This window comes from Triticum urartu, chromosome 5A (assembly GCF_056163025.1).
Source record: "Triticum urartu cultivar PI428250 chromosome 5A, HENAU_Tu73, whole genome shotgun sequence".
Taxonomy (NCBI): Eukaryota; Viridiplantae; Streptophyta; class Magnoliopsida; order Poales; family Poaceae; genus Triticum; species Triticum urartu.
This window is the reverse complement of record NC_141877.1, coordinates 560,001,394-560,028,174: the sequence shown is the minus strand read 5'-3', so window position 1 is coordinate 560,028,174 and position 26,781 is coordinate 560,001,394. Positions and strand designations below refer to the sequence as shown.

General features: G+C 44.1%; 1 pseudogene; it reads left to right on the top strand.

Annotated features, from left to right (window-relative positions):
• Positions 1-2,902: 2,902 nt before the first annotated feature.
• On the top strand, positions 2,903-26,590 carry LOC125507347 (E3 ubiquitin protein ligase DRIP2-like; annotated as a pseudogene).
• The last annotated feature ends 191 nt before the right edge of the window (positions 26,591-26,781 follow it).

The window sequence follows — 26,781 nt, the reverse complement described above, 5'->3', positions numbered from 1 at the left end:
TCGTTCGGCTGTTTTCGCTGAGTATGGAGATGCGGATCATTAGAGACAAGACCCCGGACATCGTGATTGTCGACCCCTTCTACATGCGTGCCAAGCTCTTGAGCAGCACTGGGGACCGCCAAGTCGCGAGTTCACACCTCGAAGACGTCATTCTGGCAAACCCAGATAAGGATAACTTCCTTGTGGCTTACTTTCCCGAGTAAGTCATCCCTTAACCGCCCCGTAACATATGATTTCTTAGATTTCGATCGTTCTTTTCTTTTCTAACATTCCGTGTTCTGTGCAGTGATACACATTGCACACTCATCCTCTTAAGCCCGAAATATTCCATGGCCACGTATTTCGACCCGAACCGTAACTCCAAGATAGACTACAAAAATATCAAGAAAGTTCTTGATGATGTTCTCCCCGGCTACGCCAAATCTGGAGGCACCTTCACCAGGGCAGTTCATAAGTACGGCAAGCACGTGTTCGCCCACAATACGACGTTCTGCTGTGTCAAGCAGCCGCCTGGAGGTCAGAAGGATGCCTACTACGCCCTCCATCACATGCGGGCGATCGTAAGGGACCATCATCACCTTCTACAACCAAATAATCTCAAAGATTGGGCCGCGAGCTTGTCGGCAACCCAGGACGCGGACATCAGACAAGAATTCTTTTGCATCCAGTCGGAGTTTGCGGACATCATCCATCAAGATGTCCTTCATACCTCGGGGCAGTTCTTCCTCAGATATCAACCGTCCAATATTGAGATAGACGGAATGCTACAAATGCAGGCTGACAACGCCCGCGATTTCATGACCATCACGACACACGGCGGCTTCATCCACGCTCCTGTCCATGAGTCGAGTTGAAAGTAGTGATGTGTAGTTCTGAAACATTGATTAGCTCATGTTGTAATTAAACTTTAATGAATTGTATGTCTCTTTGGTTTGGACAGTCGTTCAACTTAGATGTAATCGATGCTATTTATTAGTAGGACCATGAATCGTGCTATTAATGTCTTGCTTTTCTCTTCCGATCCTTTTGTTGCATACTTATATATTGCTTATGTATGTATTGTCTGTTGTTTGGCTTGTGCATAGAGATGCCGTCGTATGTCGTGTACAAGGGTAAGGTTCCCGGAGTCTACGACGACTGGGAGGAGTGTCGGAGACAGGTTCACCGTTTCAGCGGTAACAGTTACAAAGGGTACACCACTAGGGCGGAGGCGGAATCTAGATACGCCCGCTATCTAGCGGGAGAGAGGAGGGAGCGTTGGAGGAACCGGATGAAGACCAGTTTCATCACGATGATTGTCATCGTGATGACCGTAGCTCTCTTCTATGTGATGGTAGTTTAGATGATCGATATCGACTTGTAATGTGAAGACAAACTCGATACTCGCGGTCTCGAGACTTGTAATGTTTTATCTTTGTTCGGTCTTTTGAATTCGGAGACTAATATGATGAATTGTATTCGAGACTAATATTCTATTTTATTCGATGAATCTGATGTTGTTGTGTGCTACTGTCTATATTCTGCCAAATAATATATTTTGTAACCTGTGCAAAAATTAGAAAAGTAAAAAAAACCTAATATTCATACTAATGGCGCATCACTTCAGAGTGCGCCATTAGTATGCCAAAGTATACTAATGGCGCATCACCAAAGAGTGCGCCATTAGTATGCCAAGTATACTAATGACGCATCGATCCGTAGTGCGCCATTAGTGTGCCAAAGCACATGGTTAAATATGGCCCCTGGGAGGCATACTAATGGCGCATGGTGTTATATACTAATGGCGCACTGGGTGGTGTGCCATTAGTATACCAGTTACTAGTGGCGTGATACTAATGGCGCACCAGTGATGCGCCATTAGTAGGCAAAACTGGTGCACCATTAGTAGGCCTTTTCCTAGTAGTGGGTTGTCAATTCCTTTCGGGTAACGGCGCCAGAAATTGGTGCGTGGATGGCAGAAAGTTGTAAATATTGATAGATCGAACACCAAATAAAATAAATTGCAGCAAGGTATTTTTCTATTTTTGGTCTAGTAGATCTGAAAATAAAAGCAAAGGAAAATAGATCGCAAAGTCAAATAATATGAGAAAGAGACTCGGGGGCGGCAGGTTTCACTAGTGGCTTCTCTCGAGAAAAATAGCAAACGGTGGTTGAACAAATTTGTCACAACCCTGGCATTTGATTGCAATTAGTTTCATAAGCATCCATGGATCATGTCTATATTGTTTGAAATTTGAAATGGGGATGTTCAAACCCTAGCACCACATGGAATTCAAATAGGCTCAACTAAAGTTATTTTCAATGAACCCAAAATGCCCTTTGAAAATGTTCATGATTTCTGATAAAGGTGAAAACCTCTGCCAAAAATGATGAACATATTTCTAGGTCATTCTTGGATTTTTGAATTAATTCATATTGTATTTGACTTTGGGCATTTAAACACTATAAATAATTTAAATGCTCAGATAATGCTGAAATTAAATGTGGGCCACTAGAATAATCCAGAGAGTGTCCACAAATTATTCTAGCACTTTACAAAATGCTTTCGTATTTTTACTAAAGCCAAAACAGCAGCAGAAAAATAGAAAACAGAAACAAAATTAGAAAACTAGAGAGAGGCAGAAACTTACCAGGTCTACACAGTAGCGGCCCGGCACTGTTCCTGGCCCAGCCCAGGGACAGGGGCGTCTTCTTCCTCGTGCCAGTGGGCACGAGGGCATGTGACCACGACACACCGGCCACCTCCTGCTTACCTGCTCGCCGCTGGAAGCACCCGAGGGCGCCACGCACTCCCCCTCGACACCTCTCGACCCCCCTCGCTGTCTCCCTAGACCCCCTCCCCTTCCTCTACTCTCTCCCGCAGCACCACCGAGCGCGTTCGCCGCCGTCGCTCGCCGTAGCCATGGCCACCACCTCTCCTACGCCCCCTGAAGCTGCCCACAAGCTCCGCCTCGTTCCTCTCTTCCTCCTCACCGCACCAAGTGAGCCGGGAAGCCCTGCAACATCCTCACCACCCTCGTCTCCGTCCTTGGCCACCGTGGACCGTCGCTGTCGATTGGCTCCGTTCAGGCCTTCCCCGAGCTCACCGACGACTCCATCAGAAGCGATGTGAGCTCCCGCCCGTTTTCCCCCTTACCCCGTCGTCGCGCGCGAAGCCTAGCTAGTTTTCCCTCGCCGTCCCGTGAGCTTGCTGCCGCCGCGCCTATCGCCGCCGTCGTTCTAGGTCACCGACCTCGCGTCCGAGCACGGCCCCGAGCTCGTGGAGCTCCCAGGAGCCCGCCCAGCCTCTCAACTCACTCGCTAGCCAAGCATAGCCCCGCGCCCGTGCTTTCCCAAGCTCCAGCCGCCGCCAAAGCCACCATGGTCGTCTTCCCCGGCCACTCCATAGCCTCCCGAGCACTCCCCTAGTCGTGCACGAGCGTGAGCTCTCCACTGGTTCCCTCGGTGCATCGAACCGCTCCCGGAGCAGCGATTCCGACATGCCTCCGCCGTCGGATGAGGTCGCCGGCGGTGAAACCCTGTTTAGCTGATGTGGGAACAATTAGTTTAGGCTCTAATTAACACCCGCAGCCACTGACCGACGGGCCTAGCCCCTCTAACGATTTTGGTTAGGTTTAACTAAAATCACTAATTATAACTGAGCCTATGACATGTGGGCCCCACGTGTCAGGTTTGACCCTGGTCAGCCCCGGTTGACCTGATGGCGTCATCTTGACGTCATCTGATGCAGTAACTATTTTCTGAAATTTGAATAAATCAGAAAAGGTTTAGAAAATTTCAGAAAATAGTTAAAACTTCAAAAATTCATAGAAATTCAACCGTAACTCCAAATAAGATAAATTATATATGAAATATTATCAGAAAAATCCAATCTATCCATCTGTATCTTTTTCATGCATGTTTGAGCAAGTTAACCTCACTATTTAGGATGAAACATGATTAGGGCAAAGTTCATAATAGGTTTGGAGTTGGAATTTGATGTAGTTTTGAATTCCACTTCATTTAAAATGACTTTCTGTCGCATTAGCCCAAATCACAGCATATTGCCATGTCATGATCATGCATCATATTTTTGCATTACATTGATTGTATTCTTCCTTGTTTGCCGGTAATTGCCCCCCCTCTCAGTAGACGATGTTTCCAATGTTGTGATCGATGCCACCGATGAAGAGCTATACTATCTTTATAAGTGCCAGGCAAGCAAAACCCCCTTGTTCATTCCGATACAATCCCACTCTCTCGCTCCTGCTCTCTTTTACTGCATAAGGACAACACCATTTCAATTGTTACATGTTGCGGTAGCTGAAACCCTTTCCTCTGCATGACCTGTCATTGCCAAAGTAAATAGATGAAACCCACTAGCATGAGTAGGAGTTGATTGAGCTCTGATGTGCCTACTCATTCATGCTTGTTTGTCATGCCTGCTACTTCTTAGAGTTGAGTCAGGTCTGATTCATCGGGGATGAATTGGAATGGTGCTGAACATGTCCTACTGGGTGTGAGCTAAGTGTGTGAACACGATTTGGTAAAGGTAGCGGTGAGAGGCCATGTAGGAGTACATGGTGGGTTGTCTCATTGCAGCCGTCCTCAGGAACTGAGTTTTGTGTTTGTGATCCATGAATAGTTACTACCACACATTGGGTTCCGGTAACTCGGGCCCTCTCGGCTTATTAATCAACTCGATCTCTGTCCAGGAGTTGCAATTAGTTTCTAGTGTTTGTAGGTAGTGTTAGTAGTCTACCAAGTGGCACCTAGTACAGGTGGGCTTGGGACAGACTAGGCACAGTGGCACGGTGTACCAAGTGGCACCCAGATGGTGGTCTTGGGAACCCTGCTCACATCATTTGGGGCCATGAGCGACACCCCGGCCAGATCTCCTTGCGGATGGAACCCGAATAGGCGATAAACCTGGACTAGAGACTTTTCGGTTAGTCAGGTCGTGGCCGACACCCTAGCCCGGCTTCCGCTTGAAGGTTGCCGAGGTACATGACGTGTATAGGCCGATAAGTGGCGAGAGCATGTGTGAAGAAGTACACCCCTGCAGGGTTATCATTATCTATTCCAATAGCCGGATTCCTCGGATATGGAAACTTGGACCCCTTGCATAGTTCATAGACAAGTGAAAGTGGATAATCTAAAACTCGCAAGATAAGCGTGAGTGCTATGGATGGCGTTCTCGCAGGGAGACGGGAGCGGATCCATAGTGGTGTATTGGTATGGTGAATTTGTGGACTCATGTGCGCCACATCAAAAGAGTTACTTGCAGTCGTAGTTCAGGATAGCCACCAAGTCAAAGCTGGCTTGCTGCAGTTAAACTCCACCACCCCCTTTGTAGATATCGATGCATATGTAGATAGTTCTGATGTAAGTCTTGCTGGGTACATTTGTACTCATGTTTTCTTAATTTATGTTTTTGAAGAGAGACTTTAGTCTCGGTAGTAGTTCCATGTGGGCTTCGATGTTTAGCTTGATACCTCAGGTACGATCTTGTGCCCTCGGCAGGATCTGGTAGATGGTCAGGCTTCTCAGCCTTCTTCATTTGTAGTTGTCTGTACTCAGACAAGTTAAGCTTCCGCATGTGCTTGTTGCTTGTATGCTCTGTATGTTGGGTCATGAGACCCATCTTTGTAATATCTCGCTCCTCGGAGCCTAATGAATAAATACCTGAGTCGTAGAGTTATGTTGTGATGCCATGTTGTATTTACACATGTTGAGCATATTATGTGTATGATTGAAATGCTTGGTATGTGTGGGATCCGACAACCTAGTTGTTTATCCTTGGTAGCCTCTCTTATGGGGAAATGTAGTCTTGTGCTTCCATGAGCCATAGTAGTCTGCTACAGCCCGGTTCACCGGAGTCCTGCTAGCCCAGCACTACTGCTCAGGACACTTGACTGGCCGGCATGTGTTTCACTTTGTTCCTGTGTCTGTCCCTGCGGGGAAATGTCACGCGGTGACATCCGGAGTCCTGCCTAGCCTGCTACAGCCCGGGTTACCGGAGTCCTGTTAGCCCAGTGCTACACCCCGGATTCACACGCTGCTGGCCGACATGCTCGATGTTGATTCATGTATGGCTGTTCCCGTAAGTTTGTGCCACTTTGGGTTCACGACTAGTCATGTCGGCCCGGATTCTCTGTCATATGGATGCTAGCGACACTATCATATACGTGAGCCAAAAGGCACAAACGGTCCCGGGCCATGGTAAGGCGACACCCGTGGGAATACCGTGCGTGAGGCCGCAAAGTGATATGAGGTGTTACAGGGTAGATCGGTGTGACTTAGAATCGGGGTCCTGACAAAATTACTGTTGGGCAATTGACAAAACTTCAAATAATCATGATGATATCCAGGAAATGATCATTATATAGGCATCACGTCCAAGATTAGTGGACCGACTCCTTCCTGCATCTACTACTATTACTCGACACATCGACCGCTATCCAGCATGCATCTATTGTATTAAGTTCTTGGAGAAACGGAGTAATGCAAAAAGAACGATATCATGATGTAGACAAGATCTATCTATGTAGAGATAGACCCCATGGTTTTATCCTTAGTAGGAACGATACATATGTGTCGGTTCCCTTTTTGTCACTGGGATGAAGCACTATAAGATCAAACCCACTACAAAGCACATCTTCCCATTGCAAGATAAATATATCAAGTTGGCCAAACAAAACCAAAATATCGGCGAAGAAATACGAGGCTATAAGCAATCATGCATAAAAGAGATCGAAGAAACTCAAATACATTCATGGATATAAAAAGATAGATCTGATCATAAACTCAAAGTTCATCGATCCCAACAAACACACTACAAAAGAGTTACATCATATGGATCTCAAAGAGACTATTCTATTGAGAATCAAGAGAGAGAGATGAAGCCATCTAGCTACTAACTACGGACCCAAAGGTCTACAAAGAACTACTCACGTATCATCGGAGAGGCACCAATGGAGGTGGTGAACGCCTCCGTGATGGTGTCTAGATTGCATCTGGTGGTTCAGGACTCTGCGGCGGTTGGAATTGATTTTCGTCGACTCCCCTAGGGTTTCAGGAATATTGGGGTATTTATAGATCAAAGAGGCGGTCGGGGGGCACCCGAGGTGGGCAGAACCCACCAGGGCGCGCCTGGTACTCCTGGCGTGCCCTGGTAGGTTCTGCTCTCCTCGGAGCACCCGCCCAGGCATTGCCAGGGCCCATTAGGTGTCTTCTGGTCAAAAAAATTATCTGTAAAGTTTCGTTGCATTTGGAGTCTGTTTGTTGTTGATTTCATGCGTTGTAAAAACATGCAGAAAACAGCAACTGGCACTTGGCACTATGTCAATAGGTTAGTACCAAAGATGATATAAAATGATTATAAAACATCCAAGATTGATAATATAACAACATGGAACAGTTAAAAATTATATATACGTTGGAGACGTATCACCCACGACCACGCAGGTATGAACATCAACACCCCACCAACCTAATTAGCATCGCCTGTCGTGCTAGGTGATAGAGGACGGGGAGAGGAAGAGGCTCCATTAGTCGCTGATGACGTTGCCATACATGAGGATGAGGATGACAATGACACTCAATAGTATCTCAATATTGCCCCTTATGATGATGGAGGATTGATGGCTAAGCAGTATGAGTACTCAGGGTTTGAGCGTCATGAGTCGGTGCCTGAATTGCCGCCTCTGGAGGCTGAACATATTATAGACAACCGTCCACCAAAGAAGCATAGGAAGAGAGCGAGGAATGGCAACAATAAAGCTGCTGCTATGATCCAGCCGCCTCCGCGGCCTCGGGTTCAGGATCGTATACCTGTCCCCGGTGCGGCGAAATACCATATCCCCGGTGAACCAATCCTACCTAAGGCATTGGTAGAGGCCATACACGGTGATCTAAGGAGACTTCATGATGATGTGCTGCAAAGAGAGAAAAGCCCAATCACCTTGGAAAATCCAGGATACCCAGTCTACGTGGTTAACATGTCGCGACAAAGGTTGTACAACAACACATTCCCCGCAGAGAAGTTCTTCCTTTGATTCGATTACATCTTCGACATGTTTCACTTGAAGAAACTGGATTTTACGTTTGTCCGCCTTTATGCCTTGTACATGAACTACATCATCAGGATTGCGCTGATTCCTTATATCTGTGTTGCTGACCGATACTTCATGCACGACGGCTTCTTGGTAGTCTGTGCAAAGCACTGTGAATACGCGAGGGACTACATCGTTGATTTCATGATCGCCAATAAGGACAAGGAGATGATTCTCGTGCCTTATCATCCCATGTAAGTCATCCGCGCGGATATCCTTCCTTCGATTCCAATCATTCATTTATATGATGGAGGCTAATTAATTGGAGGTGTACTTATTTTGCGCACCCATGGGCGCGCCGTCCTCATCATCCTTTACCCCTGATACTCCCACGCTCTTTACTTTACTACTACAGGATGCTGCTAACGTGACACAATGATCAGAGACCCTTCAATGAAACTGTGTGCGATGCCATAATCGCAAATGGTGGTGTAAAAAACCAACAAAAAATCTGCATAACGTTTGCGATGGCGGAGACATCAAACACAGTTTAGATTTTAGTTGCGTGTGCGATGTAGGGCATACGGTCAGTTCAATTAACTGTTTGCGATGAGGAGGAACAAAAGAAACGGGCAGCCAGATGGAGGTGTGTGCGATATACATCATACGGTTCGCTCGGATGAACTATTTGTGATTAGGCAACACAAAAGAAACGGTTAACCGGATGAAGGTGTGTGCGATATACGTCATGCGGTTCACTCAGATGAACTGTTTGCGTTGAGACATGAGAATAGAAACGGTTCAACTTAACAAGATGTGTGTGATACGTGACAAACAGGTCTATAATCAGAAATGTGTGTGAAGACCGATAATAGCACAGACGGTTGCTGCTAATAAGACGTGTGTGTTGTGCGATGGGATTGCATACAGAACAACAACATATATATATATATATATACACACACTTATAAGGACATGCTTGCATAACCAAATTAAACATCCACTTACATAGGTGGCTACTACAACCATGGCATTTGCACACACGAAAGTAAACTATTACATGCATAATTCCATAGGTGGCTACTAGGCACATGACTTTTCCACACACCAATAAAGTAAACTATATATTAGATGCATGATTAACTAGAAGAAACGATCATCTGATCATCATCTACTTCTTATGATACTTTCTCTGCTTGTGGCTCGATCCGGGCACGTCGATTTGGGTAACGAGGCACTTCCTCATGTCAACGATCCGCCTGTGCATCTCGTAGCATGTGTACACGCTCTTGGCCGTGAACCTGAGGTGAGGTTCATCCAGTTACCGCATGCAGGCACTGTTCCAGTATAGGGGTCTTGTTCTTTGGGCATCCTGCTTCATCTTTTCATAGTAGGGGTCGATGCTGGCCGAGGCGAGTTCGACCAGGGAGTCCTTGATGCCCCAGACCCTGTAGTGGTCACAGATTTCGACAAGGTTCTTGCAGGCCAAGCCCGTAACATTGAGCGCGTTTACATCGTCGGTGGTTTCCACCGTGGCGAACTTGTAGTTGGTGTTGTTGACAAACCTGTTGAAACGGTCGCAAGGCTCTGTGGCCATGCAATAGTGGTAGATGAGGACATGATGGCCGATACGTCCATTTTCCATCATGCTTTAATTCGATATTTATTGCATTATGGGCTATTATTACACATTATGTCACAATACTTATGCCTATTCTCTCTTATTTTACAAGGTTTGCACGAAGAGGGAGAATGCCGGCAGCTGGAATTCTGGGCTGGAAAAGGAGCAAATATTAGAGACCTATTCTACACAACTCCAAAAGTCCTGAAACTCCAGGAAGTCAGTTTTGGAATATATATAAAATATTGGGCGAAGAAAGCACCATAGGGGGGCCACCAACCATCCATGAGGGTGGGGGCACGCCCTACCCCCCTGAGCGTGCACCCTATCTCGTCGGCCCCCTGGCAGGCCTCCGGTGCCCATCTTTTGCTTTGTAAAGTCTTTCGCCCTAGAAAAAATCGAAAGGAATCTTTCGGGACGAAGCGTCACCGTCTCGAGGTGGAACCTTGGCGGAACCAATTTAGGGCTCCGGTGGAGCTATTCTGCCAGGGAAACATCCCTCCGGGAGGGGGAAATGATCACCATCGTCATCACCATCTATCCTCTCATTGGGAGGGGGTCAATCTCCATCAACATCTTCACCAGCACCATCTCATCTCAGACCCTAGTTCATCTCTTGTATCCAATCTTTGTCTCAAAACCCTAGATTGGTACCTATGCGTTGCTAGTAGTGTTGATTACTCCTTGTAGTTGATGCTTGTTTGTTTATTTGGTGGAAGATCATATGTTCTGATCCTTTATGCATATTAATACCCATCTAATTATGACCATGCATATGATTTGTGAGTAGTTATGTTTGTTCCTAGGGACATGGGAGACGTCTTGCTATAAGTAGTCATGTGAATTTGGTATTCGTTCCACATTTCGATGAGATGTATGTTGTCTCTCCTCTAGTGGTGTCATGTGAACGTCGACTACATGAAATTCACAATTATTTGGGCCTAGGGGAAGGCATTGGGAAGTAATAAGTAGATGACGGGTTGCTAGAGTGACAGAAGCTTAAACCATAGTTTATGCGTTGCTTCGTAAGGGGCTAATTTGGATCCATATGTTTCATGCTATGGTTATGTTTACCTTGATACTTCTTTTGTAGTTGTGGATGCTTTCAAGAGGGATTAATCATAAGTGGGATGCTGATGTCTACTACATAACCTTCTTCTTGTAGACGTTGTTTGGCCTCCAAGTGCAGAGGTTTGTAGGATAGTAGCAAATTTCCCTCAAGTGGATGACCTATGGTTTATCAATCCGTGGGAGGCATAGGATGAAGATGGTCTCTCTCAAGCAACCCTGCAACCAAATAACAAAGTGTCTATTGTGTCCCCAACACACCCAATACAATGGTAAATTGTATAGGTGCACTAGTTCAGTGAAGAGATGGTGATACAAGTGCAATATGGATGGTAGATAAAGGTTTTTGTAATATGAAAATATAAAAATAGTAAGGTAGCAAGTGGTAAAAGTGAGCGTAAATGGTATTGCAATGCTAGGAAACAAGGCCTAGGGTTCATACTTTCACTAGTGCAAGTTCTCTCCACAATAATAACATAATCAGATCATATAACAATCCCTCAACATGCAACAAAGAGTCACTCCAAAGTCACTAATAGCGGAGAACAAACGAAGAGATTATTGTAGGGTACGAAACCACCTCAAAGTTATTCTTTCTGATCGATCTATTCACGAGTTCATACTAGAATAACACCTTAAGACACAAATCAACCAAAATCCTAATGTCACCTAGATAATCCAATGTCACCTCAAGTATCTGTGGGTATGATTATACGATATGTATCACACAATCTCAGATTCATCTATTCAACCAACACAAAGAACTTCAAAGAATTCCCCAAAGTTTCTACCGGAGAGTCAAGACGAAAACGTGTGCCAACCCCTATGCGTAAGTTCAAGAGGTCACGGAACTCGCAAGTTGATCACCAAAACATACACCAAGTGGATCACGTGATATCCCATTGTCACCACAGATAAGCACATGCAAGATATAGATCAAGTGTTCTCAAATCCTTAAAGACTCAATCCGATAAGATAACTTCAAAGGGAAAACTCAATCCATTACAAGAGAGTAGAGGGGGAGAAACATCATAAGATCCAACTATAATAGCAAAGCTCGCAATACATCAAGATCGGGCCGACTCAAGAACACGAGAGAGAGAGAGAGATCAAAAACATAGCTACCGGTACATACCCTCAGCCCCGAGGGGTAACTACTCCCTCATCATAATGGAGAGCATCGGGATGATGTAGATGGCCACCGGAGAGGGATTCCCCCCTCCGGCAGGGTGCGAGAATGGGCCTAGATTGGTTTTCGATGGCTACAGAGGATTCTAGCGGTGGAACTCATGATCTAGGTTTCTTTCTGGAAGTTTCTGTATATATTAGAGGTTTTGGCATCGAGAACAAGTCAGGGGGGTCTCCGGGATGTCCGCGAGGTAGGGTGGCGCGCCCAGGGGGGTGTGCGCACCCCCACCCTCGTGAGCAGCCCGGGACTCTTCTGACCCAACACTTTTACTACATGGCCTTCTTTTGGTCCAAAAATAAGTTCCGTGAAGTTTCATGTCAATTGGACTCCATTTGGTTTTCCTTTTTTGCGATACTCTAAAACAAGGAAAAAACAGGAACCGGCACTTGGCTCTAGGTTAATAGGTTAGTCCCAAAAATCATATTAAATAGCATATAAATGCTTATAAGACATCCAAGGTTGATAATATAATAGCATGGAACAATCAAAAATTATAGATACGTTGGAGACGTATCAAGCATCCCCAAGCTTAATTCCTGCTCATCCTCGAGTAGGTAAATGATAAAAACAGAATTTTTGATGTGGAATGCTACCTAACATATTTATCAATATAATCTTATTTATTGTGGTAAGAATATTCAGATCCGAAAGATTCAAGACAAAAGTTTAATATTGACATAAAAATAATATACTTCAAGCATATTAGCTAAGCAATCATGTTTTCTCAAAATAACACGGCCAAAGAAAGTTCATCCCTAAAAATCATATAGTTTGGTCATGCTCCATTTTCGTCACACAAGAATGCTCTCATCATGCACAACCCCGATGACAAGCCATGCAATTGTTTCATACTTTAGTAATCTCAAACTGTTTTCAACTTTCACGCAATACATGAGCGTGAGCCATGGACATAGCACTATGGGTGGAATAGAATATGATGATGTGGGTTATGTGGAGAAGACAAAAAAGGAGAAAGTCTCACACCGATGAGGCTAATCAACGGGCTAGGGAGATGCCCAATAACTGTACCTATTTTTCAGGACCCACATGCAGCTCTCCCTTGGTTTCGGCATGTCAAATAGCCTATTGCTTATTGCACTACCTGTATCAATGCGCCTTGACATACTAATTAAAATACAATGAGAACAGTTTGCGGCTGGAGCTTTCAGACCACAACTTTTTACCTTTGTACCTTTTCTGTTTTCTTTCTCTTTTTTAGATCCCCTGTGGATAACCCTATCAGGTAGCACTCGTACACTTTGGTACGTTTGATGTTTGCCCGGGGCTTCATAGCACCCCACATTACGGCAACAAAAGTCCGAACACTTTCTATAAGTATAGTTCGGCACCCCGAATTTAGCATTATATGCATTGGCTCTGAATCATGTCTTTGGTCAATATTGGGTTGCCCGGCTCCTGTGCTTGCTACCTTACGTTCAGCTATATCGGTTAAGGTAGTAAAGGGAGAACTACTGCGATTGTGCCTTGGTTTATCCAAAGGAGAACCTTAGTATAGAAAGCCGAAAATTGAGTGTCATGATGCGGCGAGAGCCGGTCGGCTGTTCGGAGGTTACAAATCGTTGGAGATTTCTTTCGCATTACGCGAAGGATCGGTACTTCCCGATCAAACGCTTATAGCACTCTAGTTCAGATACTAGGGGATGCACCCATGTTTTTATTATAAAACTCCTATGGCTAAGTGAGGGCGTTCAAGCCACATAGTCTGGTTGCCTGGTTTGTTGCGCTAAACAACTCCTACAATGACCATATAATTGGATCAAGATTGTTTAGATTCCATCCCGAACACCCCCATACTACCTACGTGGAGGCAGAAGCCGACGACTGGCCAACCCTCATATTTCATACAACACGGCCGCACAGGAGGAAGAAATTAAAACATAACAAGCATTATATTACACAACATCGTTGATTCATGTTACAGAACAGGATAATATGAATATTTTCGTGGGAATATAACATCCTAAGCACATTGCTCCGCCACAAGGCGGGATCCCTCCAGGACACCATCAAAATATAACTCGTGGCGGAGGTGCTCCTTGCCCTCAGGCGGCCCCTCGGTCATCAGCTTCTTGGCATACATCTTCGCCCAGTGCATCTTGACACGGGCAAAGGCCATCCGGGCACCTTCAATATAGACCGATCGCTTTATGACCTCAAGCCGCGGGCAGGCACTAACAAGCCGCTTCACAAGTCTGAAGTAGCTGCTGGGTATCGGCGTGGCAGGCCATAGTCGGACTATCAGGTCCTTCATGGCTAGCTCGGCCGCCTTGTGCAGCTCGACCAGCTGTTTCAGCTGGTCCCTGAAGGGCACCGGATGTTCTGGTCCAAGATATTGAGACCAGAGCAGCTTCTCCGTAGAACTCCCTTCTTCGGCTCGATAGAACTCAGCAGCATCTGATACGCTGCGCGGAAAATCCGTAAACGCCCCTGGAGAGCTCCAAATTTGGGTAAGTAAAAGGAACCTTTCCTTCACAGTCTTGCTTTGCATAATGAAAGCCTTACCCGCCCCGATCTTCTTGGCCGCCAGGACTTCCTGAAGGGCGCTTTGGGCCTCGGCTCGAGCCTCTTGTGCGCTCTGGCGGGCCTTCGCAAGTTCGGACGCTTGTGTCTTAGAATCATGCTCCAAGGACTCATACTTCTTGACGGTGTCCCGGAGCTCTTGTTGGACCTCGCTAAACCGGGCCTCGTGTTTCTCGCACGTGACGCGCTCTTTGGCCGCTTTGTCCTCGGCCTCGGCTGACGCCTTCTTCAGGGCCGCCACCTTGGTCGTGGCCCCTAATATAACTCATGACACTTTAGTCAGCACGAAACATGCATCCTTCCTCAATTCACGCACAGGTCACTACATACCTTGGCTGTCCTCCAACTGCTTCTTCATGAGGCCGAGCTCTTCTTCGGCCCGCTCTAGGCTCTGCTTCATGCCGGAGACCTCCGCAGTATGAGCAGCAGTAGCTAGCAGCGACGCCTGTTTATTCGCATAGACATCTTATGTTACTCCTGCGAAAAAAATTCATCCTCTGTTCGGCTTTTTCTTCCCGAACACCGAACAGAGCATCAGGGGCTATTATCTACACTGTGATATCCTTTCTACAATTACATTACTTACCTCAAAGCCTATTAAAAGGCTAGCGCAGGCTTCAGTTAGTCCGCTTTTGGCGGATTGAACCTTCTCGATTACCGTGCCCATAAGGACACGATGCTCATCCACAATGGAAGCGCCTCACAACGCTTCCAGCAGATTATCCGGTGCCCCGGGTTGGACAGGGGTCATCGGCGGAATACGCATACCCCCTTCTTTCGAAGGAGGTTGCGTGCCGGATTCGGGAGCCGCATCGGTCTCCGGAATCGAGTCCGGCTGAGGGCCGGATTGAACACGGCCCTCCTCACCGCCAGTCTCCCTGGGGATGGGCTCCCGCCGGTGTCCGGCGACGGAGGCATTGCCTTCTCGCGCCTCTTGAGCCTCTTCCTGGCCGACAAAAGTCCTTCGGGACAACACCTCCGCGTCATCCTTGGCCTTGGGGGAGTAAGCGGGCGGCGGTGACGCACTGGCCATCTACTTTGAATCTAGCGAACCCTCTGTCGAGGATCGCAGGGAGCTGTCGCGGGCTGGACTGTGATGGCATAATTTAAATATATTAATGTTACAAAATGGAAAGGCCAGGCATTTGGACGTCCATAAGGTATTTGGTACTTACGAGGCGGCCCGAGGCTTGGTTCGGGGCATCCGCTCTGGACTGCTATCGACATCCCACGCGGAGTCATCCGCAAGGGAGCCCTTCCCCCTCTTGGGCGCCTTCGCCTCCCAATTTAGGGAGGACCCCCTTTTCTTCCTCCCCCCTTGGGGGGAGTCGCTTTCTTACTCCTCCAACTCGTCATCTTCGGCGGCCGAACAGCGAGTCCCGTCTTCGGACGTCACGTCCGAAGCGCCTTTTCGGCGAAGGCCACTCCGGGCCCCCTTGGTCGTTTTTCTTGGCCTTATTCTCCAGCACATCATAATGCGCCGGAAAAAAGATCTTTGTCAGAAGCGAGGTCTCTTGGTCTTTGGGCAGCAGAGCTGGACGGTTAATCTGCCCCTCTATGTCGATCCAGGCCTGAAAAAATTGATAGGAAGGCTTAGACTCTTTCTCAGAATATGTCAGTAAAGGCTATACCATGAAAACATGAAAGAACTTACTGAATTAGCGTGGCGTTTTAAGCTGAGCCCATGATCCTCGATCGTAGGTGGTGGTGTCTCGCCGGCCTTGAAGATCACTTTCCAGATGTCTTCGTGCATCGTGCTGAAGAGCTCTAGCAGCGTCTCGTGCTTGGCCGGATCAAACTCCCACAAATAGCAAGTCCGTTGTTGGCATGGAAGGATCCGGCGAATGATCATAACCTGGATCATGTTGACAAGTCTGATTCTCTTGGTTATCATGTTCTGGACGCATGTCTGGAGCCCAGTTAGCTCGTTCAAAGAACCCCAGGTTGGGCCCTTCTCTTGCCAGTAGATGAGCTGCAGCGGAGCTCTGGATTGAAATCCGGGGTCCGCCGCCCAGTTGGTGTCGCGCAGCTCGGTGATGTAGAACCACCTTGACTGCCACCCCTTCACCGTCTCCACAAAGGAGCCTTCGGGCCATGTGATGTTGGGAATCTTGCCCACCATGGTGCCTCCGCACTCTGCTTGTTGGCCTCTCACCACCTTCGGCTTTACATTGAAGGTCTTCAGCCATAGGCTGAAGTGAGGTGGGATATGGAGAAAGGCCTCGCAAACGACTATAAATGCCGAGATGTTGAGGATAAAGTTGGGGACTAGATCATGAATGTCCAGCCCACAGTAAAACATCAGTCACAGACAAACGGGTGGAGAGGGAATCGTAGCTCGCGGACGAAATGTGTGAGAAACACAACCCTCTCATGGGGCTCTGGGTAGGGACGATCTGTCCCTCGGTCGGGTGATGGTGAACGATCTCCTTGGCCAGGTATCCAGCCTCTCGGAGCTCGTTGATGACTTTCTTCTTAACAGAAGAGGCCATCCACTTGCCACCAGTTCCGGATCCGGACATGGTTGGAGTGCCTTCTCCGGCGGGGGAAGCTAGAGCTTGGGCGCTGGAGCTCAATAATGGATGGGCAGAGGAAGGAGAAGGCAGGGGTGAGTGAGGAAGAATCCTTATCCCCTTATAAAGGCCGCGAATGTCAAATGCCTTCCTACTCGCCTATTCCCAAGGGTTGTGTAAATGACACGGTTGGGTTACCCACGCCCGTATTGATGAGAATCCCGTAATAAGGGGACACGATCTCTGCATTGACAAGACGTGCCGATGGCAACCGTGTCTCAAAACGTGGAGCAGCAGACGAAAAACGGTTCGAAATTATGACCGGACAGATGTGATGTCATGTTACAAAAATTGTCAGCATATTGGACTCGTGTAAAATTATATTCTCTCTACGATTGTGTGTGGTGTGTGTTACAGGTACGGACACATCGATGCGTCCGAAGACTATTGTGGAGTTCGGAAGGAGGAACCTTCCTACAATGCCGAAGACAGGCCTACGCGCCGGATACCTTGTCATTGAAGACGGGTTCATGGGCTACTGAGGGAGTCCTGGATTAAGGGGTCCTCCGGTGTCCGGCCTGTTAGCCATGGGTCGGACTGATGGGCTGTGAAGATACGTAGACCGAAGACTACACCCGTGTCCGGATGGGACTCTCCTAGGCGTGGAAGGCAAGCTTGGCGACTAAATATGTAGATTCCTTAGTTTGTAACCGACCTTGTGTAACCCTAGATCCTCCAGGTGTCTATATAAACCGGAGGACTAAGTCCGGAGGACAGACATTATCATAGCCATACCAGCTAGACCTCTAGGGTTTAGCCATTACGATCTCATGGTAGATCAACTCTTGTAATACTCATATTCATCAAGATCAATCAAGCAGGACGTAGGGTATTACCTCCATAGAGAGGTCCCGAACCTTGGTAAAATATTGTGTCCCCTGTCTCCTGTTACCATCGACCTTAGACGCACAGTTCGGAAGCCCCTACCCAAGATCCGCCGGTTTTGATACCGACACCGGGCAGCAGAAGATAAAGATGGCTTAGTAGCAGCGCGAGTTGGGGACCAATGCTACTACTAAACATATTAGCAATAGTGTTGGTACCCGGCCAATGCTGCTGCTAAATGGGGACAAGTAGCTAGGACCGGGTTGGCCACAGTAGCAATGCGTGTAGTGTCCCAGCACTACTGCTAGTTGGCTTAGCAGTATCGCCGATCGGCCGCACATGCTGCTATAATGGCCATCCCGTGGAGACATGGCAGGGTCTACATAGTAGTAGCGCTGGTAGTGTAGGCTAGCACTACTGCTAAACGCCACCTGAAGCGCGCACTCCAGGCTCGCGCTACTTCTGAATAGCAGTAGCGCGTCCATTTAACCCGGGCTACTGTTAACCCTCTACCTATATATAAGGTATTTCTTAGTAGTGGGACGAATCTAGCAACCTTTTATACATACTTCCTCCACGTGATGACTACGTCGGGATGCCAAGTCAAGGTATGTTGCTTAGTGTAGAAATTTGATATGCTTAATTAGTAATCTTGTGATATACTTAGTGTAGAATTTGATGATATGCTTAGTGTGTGATATGCTTAGTGTAGCTAGTAATGTTTTGATTTACTTAGTGTGTAGTAATGTGATATGCTTAGTGTAGAATTTGAATATATGCTTAGTGTGTAGTACTGTGATATGCTTAATGTGGTAATGTTGGATATGCTTAGTGTAGAATTTGATGATATATTTAGTGTGGTAATGTGATATGCTTAGTAATGTGACATGTGCTTATTGTACTAATGTGACGTGCTGATTTATCATACTTTTTTTCCAGAAATTACCTAAGAGGCTAAGTGAGAGGTGTGGCATCGAGCTAGATGAAGCAGGCAATGCTAGATTGCACCTTACCGCAAGGGGCTCCATCAGAAACTGTGCTTACAAGGCGGACACAGACGGTCGCACTGTCTTCATCGTCGCGGGTTGGAACAACTTCCTTGCTGGCAAAAATCTCCAGGTTGGACATGTCATCTTAGTCACCATCAGGAACACCCGTCGTCATCGACCTCATTCAGAACTGTGTGTGTGTTGGGGCCGTAGATGCTAAGTGAACTGCTTTGTACCAGCGCTATCTACTAGTGTTTGTGAGATCTATCTAGCTACTACAACATCATACTATTTGTGAGATTGCCACATAATTATTAACTCGTAATGTTCTATTATCTGGTACTGTTGTAGTTTGTAATGTTATATATGTGCTTAATTCTAATGTGAAATTCTAAATGTTACATGGTGTTGAAAATATTTTTTTTTCCACACAAAACGTTCGCAGCATGCAAATTACATTGCGTGCCGCTAGGTGAGTGAATAAAGTGGTGGCATTGCAAACGTGGCACACTAGCACTGCATAGGATATTGCTGACGTAGCCTCCAACGCCATCGCCATTTATTAACAATGGCGCCATATTGGTGGCACCGACCATCCACGCCAGCAAGGTAGTTTTTGGCACGCCATAGCTAGGCTTTTCTGCACTAGTGAAAGTATGGTCTGGACCTGGTTGATTACATAGTCAGTCAAGAGGAATATTTTGGGACAAGAATTGCGAGAGCTAAGAAGGGGGGAACTTGATGAAACTAAAGCGGTTGAGTTGCTGAGAAGACCAGAATGTTGAAGCCATGGCCAGGGTGAGAGATGCTAGTAAGGATCAATATAGTGAATCTGCCATCCCTAGTATTATAATTGCTAAAAATGATAAGTTGTTGAATATTGCTTCTGGAGTAGGGATTTATCTTGGAAATCAAATTGATATAATTGACTATAATGTCAATCTTATTACAAAATAGAACATGTCATAATTGATTTGTGGCTGAGCAATAATTCTAAAAAAGATGTACCTCACATTGAGGAGGAGCTCCGTGTAATTGAAAAAGGAGAGCATGATATCAATGAGCCATTGGGAGACAAAGCGGATAGTGAGGAAGGGGATGAGGAAGATTGAGTATGCGAGCAGGCTAAACACCTGTTCTCACATACGAAAAGTAGAAAACAGGGCAAAACCTACCAGAATTCTTGGGGGGGGGGGGGTTTAATATTGTCAGTAAATCTTTCAAGAAAAAAATCTGACTTGTTGGTGTGTTTTGGAATACATACGAAAAGTAGAAAACAGGGCAAACCATACCAGAATTCTGGGGGGGGGGGGGGGGTTAATATTGTTAGTAAATCTTTCAAGAAAAAATCTAACATGTCGGCGTGTTTTGGAATATGAGAGGGTATGGTGAAGACTTTAAAAAATGTTTCTAAGGGAAATGGTCATGGATATGAAAGTTAACTTCTTAGGCTTACAGGAAACTATGAGACAAAGTTTCTCTAGAAATGACTTGCAAGCAATTTGTGCTGGGAGGGACTTTCATTGGCATTTTGTGCCTGCTAGAGGGAAATCAGGTGGATTTTGCTGGGGGTAAACTATACCACCCTATATGTGGTTTCTGAAGATGAGGGGGAATACCATATAAAAATGATTGTTCGGGATATTAAAACCAAGTTCATTTGGGACCTGGTGTTGATATATGGTGATGCACACAACGAGAGAGAAAGGCTAGGTTTTTAGTGAAACTCTGTAGAGTGCTACATGATTGCATAAATCATATACTTGTCGGGGGAGGTTTTAATACTATTAGAGAAGATTCTGATAAAAATAAACTTGAGACCCCTTGACATTTGAGCTTTATTTTTAATGCTATTTTCGAACAAGCTGGTTTGAGAGAGCTGGATCTACATGGCAGAATATTTACTTGGGAAATAATTTACCTAATCCCACTTTTTAAAAATCAGATAGATTTTATGTTGTGTTGATTGGGAAGAAAATTATCCTATGACTGGAGTAATAGCTTTAGTTAGGGAAAAATATGATCACCGCCCTTTTTTTATAAACACGGGAGATATGCCAAAAGCTAATCCTATATTTAGATTTGAAACTACTTGTTTCTAAGAGAGGGGCTACATAAAATTCTTGTGGATACCTAGAATGATCGTAGAATAGTGGGGTCCAGTATTGAGAGATGGCAATAAAAAAACGAGATTATTGAGACCCGGATTGAAGGGATGGAATAAGAATATGAATGCTTCGCATAGGGATTTAAAAAAAGTATATTAGGACAACTTAATGCAATTATAATAGGTGTGAAATATATGAATTAAATGCTACTGATAGATAGTAGGAAATGGGGCTAAGAGTTTAGATAGATAGATTTCTGAAACAAGAGGAACCTAAGTGTAAGCAAATAGCAAAAGCCGATGAACTCCTAGAGTAGGACAAAAATACCGAATACTTCCATGCTAAAGCAAATGGGAGGAGGGGGAAACAAGATAAACAGATTAGATCGGGATGAAGGGAATATTGAGGGAGAGTAAAACATCATGGAATAAATGACAAGTTATTATAGAAACCTATTTGGGCACCCAGAACAATGAACTATTGCATTCCAGGTGGATAATGCTAGAAGGATAACTAGCAGGGCTCGTGATAGTCTAATTGCGGAGTTCACAATGAAAAAAAAATAAAATTGTTGTTTTTGAAATGACACACAATAAATCACTAGGCCTGGATGGTTTTACTTCTGGATTTTATCAGCATTTCTGGGAACTGGTGAAAAATGACATCAAAGAACTTTTTGATGATTTACATCAGGGACAACTAGATATTGCTAGGCTTAATTATGGTAGCATTACTTTAGTACCTAAGACTAAGGAAGCTAATCAAATACAAACATTCAGGCCACTTTGTTTATTGAATGTTATATTCAAAATCTTTAGAAAATTCTTAATGGTGTTGCAGGTGAAGTTATTTCACTTCTACAAACTGCTTTTGCGAAAGGAAGGTATATTATGGAGGGAGTCATTATCTTACACGAGGCCTTGAACAACATACAAAAAATCAAAGTGCTTTGCTGTTCAAGGTTGATTTTGAGAAAGCGTAAAGGTGAAATGGCCCTTTTGCTACTAATGTTTTAAATGAAAGGATTTCCAGATAAATGGAATGACTGCATTATGTACACTAATAGAGGGGAAAAGTGTGTACTAAGGTAAATGATAACCTGGGAAAATATTTTCCCACACACAAAGAGCTGAGAGAGGGAAACTCTATTTCTCCTCTAATTTTTCATATGGTTACTGACACTCTGGCCAGTTTTTATGGATAAAACTAAAACTAATGGGCCTGTTAAAGGGGTGTTAGAGGACAATGTTGATAAGAGAATAAACATGCTCCAATATGCAGATGATACAATATTCTTGCTACAATATGATTTTCAAAGTGCTCATAATCTGAAATCTATACTTTGTCTTTTTGAAGAAATGTCTGGGTTAAAAATAAATTTTCATACAAGTGAGTTGTTTTTGTTTGGGGATGTTGTTAACAAAGCAGCAGAATATGCCCAGATTTTTACATGCCCTTTTGGGTGTCTGCCTATGAAATATTTGGGGTTGCCTATAGATAAGAAAATAAATTAAAATAGTAGCTGGGGCCTCCTGAAAATAGAATGGAGAAAAAGTGTAGTAACTCTTAGGGGGGCTTTTAGCGAGTGTTGGAAGAGTTACTCTAATCCATTCTTCTCTTACTAGAATCCCTTACTACATGATGTCCTCCTATGGGCTTCTTGTGGGGGTAAACAAGATAATGGATTACTTTAGGGCTAGATTGCTTTGGTAGGAAGAGGAGTGAAAAAGGAAATATCATCGGGTGCACTGGTCTGAGGTGTGTAGACCTAAAGACTTGGGAGCTTTGGGGATACAAAATTTATCTTTGATGAATAAAGTACTGCTGGTAAAATGGCGGTGGAAAATATTTAATAAGAAAGGCTTTGGCAAGATATCCTCCTTAGCAAATACTTGAAGGTGGGAAAGGGGCTGGCTGATATTAGACACAGACAAGGGGATTCCCAGTCCTATGCTGAGCTCCTCAAATATAAAGACCACACTCTGTCCCTGTCCAGGTTTGAGGTTGGAGATGGGAAGAATGTTTGATTTTGGGAAGATAGATGGATTAATAACAGAGCACTGAAAGATGAATTTCCTAGGCTGTATAGTATTTGTTTCGATAAAAACAAACCGGTTAAGAATGTATTTGATAAAGGTCTAGATAATGTTGATTTTCGATGAACTCTATGTGGAGATTCTTTGGAATTATTGGAGCATATTAAATATAGTTGCTCGGATGTGGTGTTGAATGAGGATAGAGATAAAATCTTCAGGACTCTTGATAAAAAAATGTTTTACAATGCTAAATCTTATTACAGATCCTTTATCGAAAATGCGGTTAAATATCCTCATAAATTTCTATGGAGAACTAAGATGCCCCCTAGGGTGAAAGTCTTTATGTGGTTAGTGTTGAGGAATAGCATTCTAACCAGAGATAATCGGATCTGTAAGAGGGTGGGTAGGAGAAAGAACCTGCCGTATAGATCATCTATTTTTTAAATGTTCCACGACTAAGATGATGTGGAATATTACTCAGTGTGCTTTTGACTTTAAGCAAGTACCTGATAATCTACATGTTTTCTTTGGGGACTAGTTGAAATAGTTTAATAAGGATGAAAAATCCCTTGTGGTTGTGGGGGTTGCAACTGTTTTTTGGACCATCTGGAAACTTAGAAACACGGTAGTTTTTGCTTAAAAAAGGGTATCTCACCCCTCTACGCCGCTGAATCTGATGATTAAAATGCTACATGATTGACTCATCTTGTAGATAAACCCAAGAAGACGAAGAATAATGAGGGAGGGCGTAAAAAATGTTGAGCAGATTGCAGGAGAGATATTCAGAGTAGTGTTAAGATGGAGGGATGCTCACAGAATCGTGACATCTTAATCTCTGAAGTTTCTCTGCCATGTGCCCTTGCTCTGGGAGCTCTTCATATCCTGTTTTGATCTACCTCTGTCTTGTTTCTTCAGTTGAACTTGCTTAGTAAGATATTAGTTGTCGCGTAACTTTTAGTAATGTCGGCTTGCGAAAATGTCTTGGAAAACCCGACTTGTGGGAAATTCTCAGGACTATGATGATGATCATAAGTGTTTGCGACTCAAGACTTGGTCTCTATTGCGGCTGGGAGATCTGTATTTTTTATGAGAAGAGATGGGGGATGTTGGCTCCTTCATCTTCAGAAAGTCTGCATCGTAGGATTTGTTGATGTAATATAGGGTGGCAAATATTATCTGTAGCTTGCTTTGGCTTGCAAGACTTGGTGATTTCTAATAAAAGAAATCGGAGAGGAAACTCTCTTTTTCGAAAAAAGAAACACTTTTTGGTTGTGCTCTCAATCTGGACGCAAGTCAAGTATGAAGTATCTAGTCTTATTGCATTGTTGCTACAAGCTAATTTACTACCAAGATTGTTTACATTTATCGAGCACATCGAATTTGAGTTTTAACCGACGTTATCTACAGAGGCTTTAGGGTGAGATACTCACTGGACGCGGGGGGTCGTTGCCGTGTAGGCGCCATGATAGAGTAGAAGGGTAGTGGGCGGAAATTGGAGAACTAGAGGGGTAGAAGAGAAGCATAGGTAGGAACTATATATTTTATTGTTTGCCTACTTACAAGGGGGATAGATACTTATATAGACTCTTTAGGTTACTTACTGTTCATTGCACAATAATTCAACACATCCTGGATACTTGTAGACTAGACTGGGTCAATCTAAGAGCTTTTACCTAGAAAAGACTCTTCTACTAGGAGACATACACCCTGGGTACTTCTAGAGAAGGTTGGATTCTAGGAGATAACTATACTCTTCCCAAAACTGAATCTTATGCCAGGAAACACACACTGCCTCACCCTCGATACTTCTAGAATAAGCTAATAGACAACTTGCTCTAAGATGCCACATTAATTCCGTTCTTTCAAATCTCTCTATGAAACTTGCATGACTGCCTTTAGAGTTCCTCTTTTTACCATATTTTTGAAGCAATTCTTCGGGAGTGTATTATGTGAAAAATAGATGAGGAGGAGATCGAATCCTGCCCCGTATGTGACAATACTCTTTGGATGGCTCCCGAAGAGAAACTCATGCAAGTAATTGTTAAAATACCAAGGTTATAAGTAGTTCTATTCAACATTGTTTTTTAACTTGTCAATTCTCACTTTCTTTAAATCTATGTATAAGTACCACTTGCATAGGGTTAAAAACATGAATCTTTTTTAGGTCTTCTTATAACTTTTTATTAAATTATGTCCTGTATTTTGTGCCGCCATCTTTTTTAGGTCTTTTGATCACTTTTGTTTAAATCCATGCATAGGTACATGAAGATATTTCTGGTGAACTTGGCAGTAAGGATGTATAGTGTAATATATGGTTAGAATAGAGAAAAAAAAGTCTAATAAAATTCACATTATTGGATAGAACTATTGTGATTCCGACAAGCAAACATGTCAACACATGTAGCTTGATCATCTTAGTTTGATCCTTAAAGTGGTAGGAGATCAAATACATTTTCATTATGTTATTACATTTTAAAATTTGTACCTTCCTGTAAATATGATGTTCACATGCACCATTTATTAATAGTAGCGACAGCGATTTGATTATGTGGACCCTTATATAGCAGAAAAGTGCACTTAACATTTTTGTGAAAAATAAGAGTATACGTACAACTCTAATATAGCAGAAAAAATGCACTTAACATTTTTGTTTAGAATGAAAGTGTCTCTACTGTTAATACCTCTATAAACACCTGAATAGAAAATAGTTTCTTCTGGTTATTAGTGGTGAGAGTTACTACCTTATAATTACACTTGTATAAATCTTGCATAAGTTGTAAACTGCTAGCTACATTGTTATCCTCTCTAATAATATTGGCTCAAACACACTCTCTTGCTAGAAGAAGTACATGTACATTCTTGTTTTGTGAAGCAAAATATTAGACGTCCAGCCACCTATTTTTTTATTTTCCTGCGATCTCTACTCTGGTACTCTACTATATGCCAGTATCTATCATGATTGATTTTTTCTTGCTTGAAGGTTTGATAAAAAAAATCAGGCTATCAGGGGCAAGGTGTTTTCACCTGAGACAGAAGTTGATACTTCAGAGGCTCCAACTAATGCATTGCCAGCAAAGATAGAAGAGAGCTCCATTTCTTCCTTGGTCGAAACCCCGAAGATAGTAGGAGAGCCTACTCTGACAGGACGGAGATTGGAGAACCAATGTTGCAAGAAGGACTATCACGTCCCATTTGTTTTATGTCGATAAACTAGCAGAAAAATCTAAAGACCGTGATCAGAAGACTGAGAAGGCCTCGACACCAAAATATACCAAGATAACAACATTTGCAAATAAAAAGAAGGTAGTATTAAAGTATTATCAGCACATAATTTCATATGAATGTTTGATGCCAATTGACTTGTAACATGTGCTTATTCTAACTACACTTCCATCCCAAACAGAATAGTACATATATTTCTGAAGATGGAAAGAATCGCAAGACGATTAGCGAGGAAGAACGTCATAAACCCATATGGAGTTTAGTCATGGCAAGCATGAAGAAGTTGCATAAATCAAGTTCTTGTCTGAGGGAAAGTCGCAAAAATAAAACAACCACAAAGGATGGTATGAGGGAAAGCCCAGAATCAGATTGCATTATGGAGTAACTACTCATGTATGGTTTTCACTAGTGACTTCACCGAACAAGTAAGATTGCAGCATATTCAATATTTGTACTGATTGTATTTTTTGTGTCCTCACATCAAAATTAAAATTGTTTTGCTATGTAGAAGCTAAAATGCTGCCTCAGCTAGAAAAGAATTTCTAGAAAATTAAGTGAGTTCCCATTTAATCTTCA